We start from the raw sequence: 2,587 nt of genomic DNA on the forward strand, positions 1-2,587 counted from the left end.
ATCTGCAGATCAAAGAAGATAAGGAAAGAAGTAGAAGATGTATCTTCAGGTCAAATGTACAGTCACATAGAAAGTGAAACTGATTCACACTTGCAGTGTTTCCTCTTCTTGTGTTTACGTAGGAAGGAGGAAAACCGCAAACAGAAAGTCCCTGGATTCCAACCCACAACCTTCTTGAATGGACAATGCTGACCACCGAGGCTACAACATTACAGCAAAGAACTGCACATCTTAACACTTTGCATTCTAAGGAGATTCACTCACTCACCTTAACGACTTCCGCTCCGCTGGGGGGGCGGGTCAAGCCGTCTTCATCAAGATTGTATTTTATCAGTGACCTTGCAGCCTGACATGACACTTCCTTTCGCTGACCAATCACATGGTTGGAAACGTGATATGTACAGAGAAAAAACACATATATCCTACCAAAGGCCCCGTCAGCATACATGCATATATCCATAACACGACTTATGGAACACACATTCAGAGGACATTTTCTATTTCTGGCCTGTTGGATGGATTCATTTCATTGATGATTTGTAGTACAGCTCCATTACACTGTTGTCAAAATTAGACACGTGTACACCAGGATTGGATGCTATTAATTATTGGCCTTTGTTTGACCAATGACTTGTCAATGGAACAACACAAGTGTAAAACTAACTGCGTACCCTATAAGGTTCCTTTACTGAGACAATAGTGATAATGGGGACAAATGCTACACGCAGGGGACTTAAGTTGAGGATTTAATGCCGAAGAGGACTGTGTTGATGAGGAAAAGATGTCTGAGGGAGGTTTGACTCATCAGAATGGGGGGTTAGCCAAAGGTGCTGCAGGGGCGATCTCAAAGGAGGATGTAGGAAGTGGGAGAATTGATGTGTCCCAAGATCAATGCTGGAGAGCTTTCAGATCTCAACGGTGTAACTAAATCACCCTGTGGCCGCTGCTGCTGCTGCTTGAGGGGCATCGGCCTCTGCGTCCCCCTGAGCTGATGATAGGTGCGGGGAAGGTGGAAGTGGCAGGTTTAGGGGGAACAGTAGATGCGGAGGCCGGGAAAGACAGAGCCGTCCATTTTTTGGTGACTACAGCTGCTTCATTGCCAAATTGTCTTGGATCAATATCCATCAACGCTGGTTTTCCTTAAGTGTAAAGGCCAAATACCTCAATGAGCATCAAACACAATTACAGTACTCAGACGTGCATTAGTGGTTTTTGAGTGGTCTCACCAAATTTAGTATCATCTTGACAAAAAGCAATATCTGAGATGCATCACGCAGAACCAAATGGCTGATTGCAATCCAAACTTCAACATTTCCCGTCTCATACACTTGTAGAAGGTTTCCATATATGGGTTTCCTTAATAAAAGGCTTCCTCAAAAGACAGCATATCCACTTCTTCTTCTTCTAAATATAATTAACAATAACTCACAATTATCACCAAAGAAGTCATTTGTATTTTGCACTTGCTGGGAGGTTTCATCAAATCTGATTGATCATGTTTTTGTTTGGAAGGCCAATTTAAAGACAAATACTATGATGAAGTAGCAGGTGAGATACATAAGGACAGCATAATCAAGCCTATCCACCCATAAAATGCACAGCTCTGTACCTCATCCTTCATCATTAGTCGCCTGGATCATCTTACAGCTCTGAGCGTAAACAGCTGTCCTGACCTCAGCTCGGGCGCCCTCTAGTGGCCAAAGACAGCGTAGTTCAAAGGCACTGAGCGTCACATGCAAGCAGGCTGACGAATGAATTCACGTCTGGACTGGAGATGTTACTAAATGAACAATCATTATTAAAAAGTAAAGATTTTATACCTCATTCTACTCTCGCATCTACTTATTTATCAGGTTTGACCATTTGAATTACTTTTTTAATTAGTTTCCATTCTGAAAATGTATGTTTTAGATGTTTTTATGTGTTATTTATGTTTTCTATGCATCATATTGAGGGATTTGAAAAACTTCTGCGTTTGATATTCGCTATGAATAAGAGGATCAAGCGAGGATCAAGCATTTGCTGATACTTGAGGGTGACATTCTACAGTCTCATCAGCTGAGTGAAGTGGCGAAGCAAACGACGAAACTTAAACACAGCTTCGCTCCAAGATGTGGAACGAAAACAGAGCTGATAAAGTATTATTCTATTATTCTAATCTACTATAGTGCTTCAATCGATTGCGCATTGATCCGATATTGTTCCGTGCCAATATAGTTTCAGTACCCGAGAGAGAGAGAGAGAGAGAGAGAGAGAGAGAGAGAGAGAGAGAGATTTTGGTTGAACGTGTGGCACATTAATGTCACCGTTCCACAGTCAGTGTAACTCATTTTTACTACATCCTCATCTGTCAATCAGTGAATGAGAACCCACGTGTGATTAAAGCATCCACGGTGTGTGAGGGAGAAGAGAAGAAGGAGGGGGGAGAGAGAGGGGGGGGGGGGGGGGGGGGGGGGGGGGAGGGGGGGGGGGGGAGGGAGGGAGGGAGGGGGGGAGAGAGAGAGAGAGAGAGAGAGAGAGAGAGAGAGAGAGCGCAGGTTGTATACTCTTACTGCAGGAGTGTCAGGGGGTAATAAAGGCTGGACGT

The sequence above is a fragment of the Genypterus blacodes genome, unplaced genomic scaffold, assembly GCF_046128005.1.
Source record: "Genypterus blacodes isolate CSIRO-AG114 ecotype Tasmania unplaced genomic scaffold, CSIRO-AGI_Gbla_v1 ptg000022l_1, whole genome shotgun sequence".
NCBI lineage: Eukaryota > Metazoa > Chordata > Actinopteri > Ophidiiformes > Ophidiidae > Genypterus > Genypterus blacodes.